The sequence below is a fragment of the Odocoileus virginianus genome, chromosome 4, assembly GCF_023699985.2.
Source record: "Odocoileus virginianus isolate 20LAN1187 ecotype Illinois chromosome 4, Ovbor_1.2, whole genome shotgun sequence".
Taxonomy (NCBI): domain Eukaryota; kingdom Metazoa; phylum Chordata; class Mammalia; order Artiodactyla; family Cervidae; genus Odocoileus; species Odocoileus virginianus.
Genome location: NC_069677.1, coordinates 27,666,822 through 27,678,037, shown reverse-complemented (window position 1 = coordinate 27,678,037; position 11,216 = coordinate 27,666,822).

Genomic DNA, 11,216 nt, shown 5'->3' with positions numbered 1-11,216 from the left:
TCCACAGTTTGTCAAGATACCGAGTGATCCATACATACGTTAAAGTTTGAGAAGCTTGTTGTGAAGTGTATCTAATTAGGATGAAGTTGGGGAAGGGCCCTGGTAAATATAAATTATCTTTCAAGTTTTGTATGATTAAGTTTCTATGATACACTAAGAAGGAACCACTTCAAATGGATGTTATTTGGATCTTTCAGCATATGACTAGATGGAAGATGGTAGATGGTAAGTTCTAGATGACTGGATGGTGGATGGGATGGCAATTTAACTTTCTTTCACTTTTGCTGTTTTTCTGTGTGTACGGGTACTCTAGTTCTTGGCATTACCAATTTTGATTCTGATCTTCAAAAATACGACTGTGGATTTGAAAGCCCTATGAGAAAAATCTTGAACTGGACTTGCCATTTTTATGATTTATCATTGTTAATTATCACTTATATTCACATTTTTCTGATTTTTAATTTAAAGCTGGCAATAATGTGTAATATAATTTAAAAGAATGAATTTTGTCTCAGATTTCTTGGCTCTGTTGACAACAATATAACCACACTTGTCTAAAATTAGTCCCCAGGCCTTGCTTTCTACAGTGAAAGTTACACAAATATTTATTTAGCTATTAGCAGCTGCTGCTGCTGGTGGTGGTTTCCTTTTGCCTTTGGATCTGAAAGCAGCTTGAAAATAGAATAATACTTAAATAATTGAATTTTGCCTAAATTTTCTCAAATTCATTTTACAGTTCTTCATATAGCAAGCAAATATGGACTAGTACACACACAGACACAGTCTTTGTATGAATACTTTGGAAAATCTTTAACAAATGAATTGAAAACATATTCAATACTTTCCTCTTACAAGTGTTTCTGAAACCCTTTTCCATTTAATTTCTTCAAATCTGTTAAATTGTCTGGGGTGGTTTGACCATAGCTGCAGGCATTTTGTTACAACTCAGGGCTGGGGGTGGGAAGGTGCCACTGGCATCTGGAGGTTAGAGTCCAGACATCTTGCCTGAATGTTCTACAGTGTTCAGAACATTCTCCCAATAAAGAGTTAGCCACTCCCAGTTGTCAGTGGTGCCAAAGTTGAGAAGGCCTGTGTTAAACTGAATTGGTTAATGTTTAAACGTGCAGTTAACTCCTGTGCATGGGAATATGCTATTTAGAGACAAACGATTTATTGACTGCAAATATAAAGTCTAAATACAGTATCATTATTTTTACAAAACAATTGAAATGTCAAAATTCAGACTATAAGGCAAGATGAGTCCAATAGAGGATGTATGATGTTGCAAATATCAGAAATAAGTTTGACGAGTATCTTCCCTCCCTTTTTCCCTTCAACCTCAGCAGTTGAATAGGTTTCCTGTTAAGGGAAGCTAAGCAAAATACTGTCATGAAAATATTGGATATTTCAATTAATAAATTCCAAATAAAAGTGGAATTAAGCTAAAAATTATAAAGAGTCCTTGAATGGCTTGTTGATTAGAAACTAATGTAACTCCTTGTCTAGGATAAAACACCAAACAGGCAGCAGCTGCTGGTAATTTGGTGCAAGTAATTGTAGAGCCAATAAGTTGAAGAAGTGCTTATTAAAAGAAACTGCTTTCCTATCTGCTTGTAAGTTCAATTGAGTAATGCACTCTACATGTGGTCTGACACTGGGTAAATTATACACCTGATTTAAAAACACTCCATCCATAAGAGCTCCTATTTTGCTCATCCATAAAATTTTTACTTTCTTCATTACTACTTGCAGCAGTGTATGGCATAATATCTATCAAATTAGGCTTTGAGGACATCTCAGGCTGGCACCCTGCTGACTTGAAACATGTGCTTAATATTACTGCAGTGCTTTTAACCCCATGAGTGCCCTGGGTTAGCCCATATAGGCACACAGAATCTGTTATTTCCTCTCTTTGCTGCGACATCCTCCACCTACAGAGAATGAGAAGCATCAAAGATAAAGGAGTGGGGTAGGTGGAATTGGGGTGTAGTCACTGGGTAGGAGAAATAAATAGTCAAAGTTTATAGAAATAAGATGGACAAAAATGAAAACTGTGTGATCGACTGTTTCACAATTTTCAATCTGTGAGCTAGATGTAAACATTTGAAATCAAGGCATTCTATTTATTTGACTTCATAAACTTTGAAAAACAAGGGAAAAAACCCACACAATAGGACTTTCTGATGAACTCACATTTAAATTTAACTTTGGAAAGTTTTTTGTTTATATGTCTGAATGATTTAATTTTAATAAGTATTTATTGCCTTCTCTACTAAGTGCTTGGAGAAGGGCATGGCAACCCACTCCAGTATTCTTGCCTGGAGAATCCCGTGGACAGAGGAGCCTGGCGAGCTACAGTCCATAGGGTTGCAGAGTTGGACATGACTGAAGTGACTTAGCACACTACTAAGTGCTAAGCAATGTGCTTGATGGTAAAGATACAGTGATGAGCCTATGTGGCCCATGACACCTTACAGCTCAGATTTTGCAACGGGATCAATATTTCAACAAATAACTATAATGTAATGGTAAAATAAAAATAACCTCAAGACTCTTGTTCAACATTCATTCATTCATTTGTTCATTCAGGGGAAATGGTGCCTTTAATAATTATTCTACTTGCTGGGTCCCATCGGCAGCTCTTGCTCTATTGTTGAGCTAGATACACCTGGGACTATCAGACTGATGCTGCTAAATATTTGAGTCATGTGATTATTTCACCCTATCCTTATTCCATGCTGACCTAGTAGTCTTCTGATTATAATTTAACTTCCCACCTGGAATGTTCTTGTGGGGAAAATGAGCTTATGAGAGAACTCCAGTGGTCATTCTTTTTTTTTTGGTAATAATACTACTTTTTCTAAATAAATGAAGTGGTATATTGATCATAATTTCACTCCCTATGTAATGCTCTGGGTTGATGACCCTTTGATATACTACTTTTCATTATGAGTGAATACTTCATCATTTATCTTGTGAGATTGGTTAATGTGACTTTATCGTCAAAGAAATTGGACCCACTTTCTGAGTGCTGACAAGTCAGGTTTGTGGCCAATCAGATTCCAGAAGCTAGTGTAAATAGTAGAAGTTACTCGAGGATGTGAGAATGTTTAAAAAATAATGTGTGTGGGGAGAGAGAGAGGGAATAAGGGTCATACCAAGGCTAGCTGTCAAGATGTGTCAACCAGCAAAGGAAAATGGAGGACCTGGCTAACAGGAACCCAGAGAGAAAAGGGTCTAGAAGGGAGCAGGGAGGCAGGGGTTGGTGAATCTGAGAAGCAGGCCACTGAATAAGGCAGTTCAGTCCTTCAAGAGAGCAGTGTCAGTGGAGAAGTGGGAGGGAGTAGGGAATCAGATTTCATGAAGTTATGGAATAAATACCTGGCAGAGAAGTGGATGTGGCAAGTGTGGGCTTCCCTTCAAGAAATTTGACAAGAGAATGACAGCTTAAAGTGTTCTCTTCTGAAAGAAAACACCTCAGTGTTTGTGGACAAAATGCAAAGAGCTGGTAGAGAGGAAGGGAATAAATGACAGAGTAAATTTCCAGGTAGGCATTCATGCATATCTTTGTTATTTACTCATTCATTCCTTCATTCATGTAGAGAGCACAGAGCAGTGTTTAGGCACACAGATGTTGGAACCAAACGGCCTGGGTTTGAGCACCAGTTCCACTGTTACAGCCTTGGGCAAATTAACCTCTATCTGCACCTGCCTCAGAGGGTTATTATAAGGAGTAAATGAATTAATATTTTTAAAGCATGTAGAACTATACCTGGTATATGGCAAGCATTTAATCATATTTGATAAGTAAAGAAAGGAGTTAGCCTGGAAAAGGAATAAAATATCTGATCCTCTAATAATCAACAACATTTTTTTTCTCTATTTCTTGAACTTCTCATAAAATGTATTTGAGATCCAAAATTACCCAGAGCTTGTAGTGAATAAAATTGCTATATACATCAGCACAAAATGTTCTGACAATCTTATTCCTAGGTACAACTAGGTAAAATTGCAGAATTCCATAAAGGTGTTAAAGGAATTTCCTGAAGAAATTGCAAACTCATTTTGTCACATTTTTGTGGAATTTGGTGGATCTAACTCCAGGCTACTTTCAGAATACTTCTGGCTTCATATCTTTCTTTGAATTTAACTGCCTTTCTACTCTTTCTTTCTTACTCTAGGTATCATTCACAGCTCAGAGAAGTAAATCTGTAAAATTAAAAAAAAAAATTATTTCTTGTGCTTCTCAATTGACATTGGCTCAGAGCATATAGGGTTAATTTAATAAATGCATCAGATGGTTCTTCCCCTGGGCATCTCAGTTGATGGGAATGTAATTGCTTATTAATTTGTTGAGAACATTCTGCTATTAATGAGGAAAGATGAGTGAATAATTCACTAAACTCTCTCCTTCCTTTCCTTCTCTTTCTCATGGACATATTCTTTCATTTCAGAGAATCATAAGCATTGTTCATTTTGACTAGCAGCCCACTATTTTTTGAACTCAATATAGGAAAATGAATACATGAATAAATTATTAAATGCTTTGGTGGTGCTAGTGGTAAAGAACCTGGCTGCCAATGTAAGAGGCATAAGAGACTTGGGTTCAATACTTGGGTCAGGAAGATCCCCTGGAGGAGGAAATGGCAACCCACTCCAGTGTTCTTGCCTGGAGAATCCCATGGACAGAGGAGTTTGGCAGGCTACAGTCCACAGGGTCTCAAAGAGTTGGACATGACTGAAGTGACAGATCTCTCACTTCACTTTTCACAAAACCAAGTGATAGCTTATTCAGAATGGCAAACCTGTCTCACTTTTCCCTAACGTATTGCTAATCTTGGCTTACTTCATCTCTGTTGTGCAAGGAGAGAAAAATGCAAGTGTATATTTAATTTTTAAGTTGCATATTGGAAAATAATCCTGATAGCCACCTTGAGAATAGACTAACAGCAGATGACTATTCTCATCCTCACGTCTATCTGGGGACTGTGGTCAAGGATTCTAAGTGGGCCCATTCCAAGGTTTAACTCAGTGGTTATCTGAGAACTTGGGTCTGGGAGCAGGTCTGGGATACTCTCTTGATTGGAAATGGGAGCTGAAGGAGCTGTCCACAGGACAGAAGGCATACCATTTAAAATTGTAAATTTCAGATGGCTGCAAAGAATGTGCAGATTCCAAAGTTGAAGGCATCACCCCTGTGCTCACCAGAATGTGAATCTCAGGCCCTTTGTATTCTAGCTTTGTGATCTGGTAAAAATTGTTTAACTTCCTTGGGGATACTCCTTAGACTTTATAAACTTTAGTAAACTGCAGATGTTGATCTTTCTCCTATGTCCCCACACAGAAATAGTGTGAATTGGATAAAAGAAGTTTGTGTACCACATGCAACAACTCTTAGTATTATGATTAGGATTAATTTTAATATCAGAGTTATTGTAGGTATGTGCATGCTAAGTTGCTCAGTCGTGTCCAACTCTTTACAACCCTATGGACTGTAGCCAGCCAGGCTCCTCTGCCCATGGGGTGCTCCAGGCAAGAACATTTGAGGGGTTGCCATGCTCTCCTCCAGGGGATCTTCCTGATCCAGAGATAGTTAAATTAGAACAGAAGTTGAATTAGAAAGAAGTTGAATTTAAGAGCAGAATTAGCCTTAGTTATTTGACTGAGTAGACTTCAAAAACAGTTAACATCTCTTCTTTTAAACAGACTGAATAGGACGGAGAAGGCAACGGTACCCCACTCCAGTACTCTTGCCTGGAATATCCCGTGGACAGAGGAGCCTGGTAGGCTGCAGTCCATGGGGTCACCAACAGTCGGACACAACTGAGCGACTTCCCTTTCCCTTTTCCCTTTCATGCATTGGAGAAGGAAATGGCAACCCACTCCAGTGTTCTTGCCTGGAGAATCCCAGGGACGGGGGAGCCTGGTGGCCTGCCGTCTATGGGGTCACACAGAGTCAGACACGACTGAAGCGACTTAGCAGCAGCAGCAGCAGCATGGACCAGGAAAAATATAGGATTTAGAGGTACCAGAGTCCATGACAGTACCTACTGCACATAGACACTTAAGACATGCAGCTTGCATGAATGTGCTGGAGAGAGATTTAAATTATTTAAAATTTCTCCTTTATACTTTTTTGGGTTTCTTTCCAAGTTTGATGCAAGCAGGACTTACTAATTTTAAAATTATTAACACCACTATTTATTTATTTATTTTCATTTATTTTTATTAGTTGGAGGCTAATTTCTTTACAATATTGTAGTGGGTTTTGTCATACATTGACATGAATCAGCCATGGATTTACATGTATTCCCCATCCCGATCCCCCTCGCACCTCCCTCTCTACCTGATCCCTCTGGGTCTTCCCAGTGCACCAGGCCCAAGCACTTGTCTCATGCACCCAACCTGGGCTGGTGATCTGTTTCACCATAGATAATATTCATGTTTCGATGCTGTTCTCTTGAAACATCCCACCCTCGCCTTCTCCCACAGAGTCCCAAAGTCTGTTCTGTACATCTGTGTCTCTTTTTCTGTTTTGCATATAGGGTTATCATTACCATCTTTCTAAATTCCATATATATGTGTTAGTATACTGTAATGGTCTTTATCTTTCTGGCTTACTTCACTCTGTATAATGGGCTCCAGTTTCATCCATCTCATTAGAACTGATTCAAATGAATTCTTTTTAATGGCTGAGTAATATTCCATGGTGTAATATGTACCAAAGCTTCCTTATCTATTCGTCTGCTGATGGGCATCTAGGTTGCTTCCATGTCCTGGCAATTATAAACAGTGCTGCGATGAACATTGGGGTGCACGTGTCTCTTTCAGATCTGGTTTCCTCGATGTGTATGCCCAGGAGTGGGATTGCTGGGTCATATGGAAGTTCTATTTCCAGTTTTTTAAGAAATCTCCACACTGTTCTCCATAGCAGCTGTACTAGTTTGCATTCCCACCAACAGTATAAGAGGGTTCCCTTTTCTCCACAGCCTCTCCAGCATTTATTGCTTGTAGACTTTTGGATAGCAGCCATCCTAACTGGCATAACACCACTATTTAAAAGAAAATATGATAACAAAACCTAAACATGCAAAATGAGAGTACCACAGAAATGGGAGCAGTGATATTTAGAGGAGGAGACTTGGGGAATGACTAAAAGAGCTCACGTTTTTGGCAGACTTTTGTGCTAGGCATGTGAGAAGTGCTCTGTATGTTTTATTGTATTTAATCCTTTTAACAAGTCTATATTGTAGATGCCAGTATTAATCTCACTATGCAGATTAGGAAATGGGCACAGGAGATTTCCAAACTCTTATGTCTGGTTGGTGGCCAGGTCAGAATTCACACCCAGTTCATGTGGCTCTAAAATCTGTGCTCTTAACACTGTGTTAACTTGTGAGATGATGTGGACAACTTCCCATCTTGGAAATAACTGACAAGAGCTGCTGTTCTAAGTTCAAACAAGTACAAAAACAGGTCAAAACAGTCTGCCATACTTAGCTCACTCATTAATCAGTGCTGCCACTTAGTCACTTCAGTTGTGTCTGACTCCGTGTGACCCCGTAGACGGCAGCCCATCAGGCTCCCCTGTCCCTGGGATTCTCCAGGCAAGAACACTGGAGTGGGTATTAATCAGTGCACTATGTCTTAAACCACAATCTTTCTTCCATTCCGCTAAGCTGTATACTTAATGTCAGGTTACTCTTGTAACTTGCTAAATTATCCAGCATTCTGATGCGTCTAGCTTTTTCTCAGAGGTATTCCTCTCTTTTCTCTCACTGGGACTCCAAAACGGCTAGTCTTTGCCTATCTTTGTGCTTACGTCCTTCTTACCAACTCAGGGTTGCACCAAAACCTTGTTAATTAAGGAGTACTCCTTTAAGAAAATGAGTACATAATTATACATTCAAAATAAAATAAATGATTAATTTTAAAATAAAAACAATAGATTACATTTTTTTTTTTAAAGCTGACAATACTTTGGCGCCAGATGATGAGATGGTTAGATAGTGTTACTAACTCAATGGACATGAATTTAACAAACTCTGGGAGATAGTGAAGGACAGGGAAGCCTGGCGTGCTGCAGTTCATGGGGTCTCAAAGAGTCAGACATGACTTAGTGACTGAACACACATACACACACACACACACACACACACACACACTTGCATGACTAAGGTCATTCTCAAGACTTTGCAAATGGCCCATGCAAGTAAGAATACCTGAACTCCCAGAGTCACTATCTCTGCCCCAGCTTCTCCTCAGATCATTGTTGTAACATAACCCCTGTCAGCTCTTCTAGTCCTAAAGGGAAGAGCAGTGACGAAAGACTTTTCTTTTGGTCTCACACACAAAACCAGAAATTAATAATTAAGAAGTAAACAGAACAAACAGAGACTTATCACAGTAAAACTTGAAAAGACAGTTTTGATATCAGATGAATTGGAGAGCAAGGGCGAGGCCAAGCAGGCGGTGTAACACCGTAGGCGCCCCACCCCTCCACGCTGTGTGCTCTCGCAGAGGGTCTTCCAAAGAGTTAGACTGAAACGCCAGAGGGTGAGGTTGGAATCCTGTGTGTTAACAGAGTCGGAGCAATTCTAAGCAGAGAAGAGGCTCTCCAGGCTTTTCTCCATTTTTCCTTAATTCCTCTTGAGCAGAGAGGACAGCTCTTGATCTTTTCACCATCCTTGAGCTCCAAGTTCACTATCCTTGAGGTCCTACCTAAATTGACCTCCTAATGGCTTCTCAGGAGGTTGGACTTGCCCATAGTGTGAGGTAAAGTAGTTGAGATCTCAGTGGTATAGAGGGAAATCAAGATTTCATTCCATATTCTGTCTTTAAAAAACAAAACAAACAGAACATTCAGCAACTTTGGAAATTGAAATATCTGGTTCTAGGTAGGGCTATAGGTTGAAGGCTCAAAAAAATCAGACAAAATAAGTTTAGGCTTCTGCTCAGAGCAACAAGTTAATACAATGATTATTATTTCTTTCAGTGAGGTATAGTTGACTTTTTATATTGGTTTCAAGTATACAGCATAGTGATTCAGTATTTTAATAGATTATACTCTACACAAAGCTAGGATAAAATATTGGCTATATATATACATTATATCCTTATATCTTATTTATTTTATACCTAGTAGTTGGTACCTCTTAGTCTGCTTTCTATATCTTGCCCCCTGACATCTCTCCACACTGATAACCACTAGTTTATTTTCTGTATCTGTGCATCTGTTTCTGTTTTGCTATATATTAAAAACGTTTTGTGTTTTAGATTCAATATGTGCAAGAAAACATATAGTACTTGTCTTTATCTAACTTATTTCACTAAGCATAATACCCTCCAGGTCCATCTTTGTTGCTGCAAATGGCAAAATTTCATACTTTTTTGTGGCTCAGTAATATCCATCATATATGTATATGTGTTTGTGTGTGTATATTGTTGTTGTTCAGTCACTAAGTCATGTCTGACTCTTTGTAACCTCACAAACTATAGCATGCCAGGCTCCTCTGTCCTCCACTATCTCCCAGAGTTTGCTCAGATTCATGTCCATTGAGTCAGTGATGCTATCTGATCACCTCATCTTTTGGGCCTCCTTCTCCTTTTGCCTTCAATCTTTCCCAGCATCAGGGTCTTTTCCTCTGGGTTGGCTCTGTGCATCAGGTGGCCAAAGTATTGGAGCTTCAGCATCAGTCCTTCCAGTGAGTGTTCAAGGTTTCATTAGGATTGACTGGTTTGGTCTCCTTGCAGTCCAAGGGAGTTTCAAGAGTCTTCTCCAGCACCAGTTTCAAAGTGTCAATTCTTCATATGTGTTTATGTGTTTGTGTGTATAGGTGTGTGTCACGTATACATATACTTATGTACATACATACATACACATATATATGGACTCAGTAGTAGAGAATCTGTCTACCAATGCAGGAGACATGGGTTTGATTCTTGGGTTGAGGAGATACCCTGGAGAAGAAAAAGGCATCCCGCTCAGGTATTCTTGCCTGGGAAATCCCACGGACAGAGAAGCCTGGTGGGCTATAGTCCATGGGGTCGCAAAAGAGTCAGAGGGACTGAATGATTAAAAAACAACAACACATATACACATCACATCTTCTTTATTCATTTATTTGTTGATAGATACTTAGGTGGCGCCCATATTTTGGCTATTGTAAATAATGCTGTTATGAACATTGGGATGTATGTATCTTTTTGAATTAAGTGTTTTCTTTCTTTTTTTTTTTTTTTTGGATATCCTCAGGAGAGAAATTTCCAAATAACATGACAGGTATATTTTTAGTTTTTGAGAAAACTCCATACTGATTTCCATAGTGTCAGAACCAATTTATGTTTTCACCAACAGTGACCAGTAAGACCCCTATATACAAACCTTCCAGTTGAGAACTTTCAAAGATGCAAACATGTGTTTGTGTGTCCAGTCATGCGGGTTAGTTTCCATGTCTGGCATACATTGTCACATGCATGTCTCCTCTACTAGTGGTTGTGGTTTTGTGTACTGTATAGAATACAGTAGGACAGTATCTTTATTTCAGTCCCAGGATGTCCAGAAGCAAGTGTAAAAGCAGCAGTCAGTGATGTAGCTGGTAATGCTAAGAAGTGCCAAGTGATAGTGATGGAAACAAAAGTGAAAATAATTGAGAGTGGTGTGAGGCAAAAAGATGTAGACTTTGCTCCTTCTTAGTACATGAATCATTCAACCATTGGTGTGATTCTAAAGAACAAGGACAAATCATAGAACATGTGAAGTCTGCTGTGCCAGTGATATTGACAATAATGTTGAAGAAACAGGGGAAAGTATGGGGGAGATGAAAAAACTTCTCAGTGTGTGGATGCAGGATCAGCATTAGTATCAAATTCCATTCAGCTTAATGCTGATTCAAGAGGAAGCTAAAAGCTTCAATGAAGACCTGAAGAAACACAGAGAAGACTCACAGGGCCCATCTTTTAATGCCAGCCATGGCCTGTTTCATCAGTTCCAATCCTAGAGTCTACCTTCACAATGCCAGAACAAATGGCAAGGCAGTGAGGGTAGATATGATAGCAGCCCATACATTTCCTGAAATGCTTCAAAAATTATTGATGAATGCACATACTTACTCGAGCAGGTTTTTAATGTGGACAAGACAGGACTGTACTGGAAGAGGATACCAGACAAAAGTAATATCAGTAAGGAGGAAAAGTTGATGCCAGACCAAAAATCA